The following is a 549-nucleotide window of genomic DNA, read 5'->3' on the forward strand; positions in this document are numbered from 1 at the left end:
TTTAAAAATTTTATATAAAAATGTAAAATTAAATTTTTAATGTGTTTATTGTATATTTATTAAATAAAAAATTGAAAAAAATTTATTAATAACCATACACAGGATAGTTAAGTCCTAAAAATAAAGCTGCCGGCTATGTGGACCCATGCAGCTTCTCGCTTTCCTTATACGGAAACGAATAAAACGATTTTTGTCACTTGTCGCTTTTTATTTTATTTTATTTTTAAACCCAAATGAACTTTTTTAAATTTTCGCTTGTTCATAATTTACCCTTCGGAAATCCGAAAGTTCCAAACATGTCCTTTTTTAAATGCCAAACTGATAATAACAACGATAATACATATACAATATAATACATGATATTCCACACCTCCTTATTAGAGTTGGTAATTTTTTTGGGTTTGTAAATGACACACCCGCATCACAAAGTTAATCATGTCTAAATAGCAAGATGCGATTTCATATACACATGCACGTGGGATTACATGTTTATTATTTAAATTAATTAAAATTTATTATATCATTAGATCGATAACAACCCAAATATAT

The sequence above is a fragment of the Arachis ipaensis genome, chromosome B03 (genome assembly GCF_000816755.2).
Source record: "Arachis ipaensis cultivar K30076 chromosome B03, Araip1.1, whole genome shotgun sequence".
Lineage (NCBI taxonomy): Eukaryota > Viridiplantae > Streptophyta > Magnoliopsida > Fabales > Fabaceae > Arachis > Arachis ipaensis.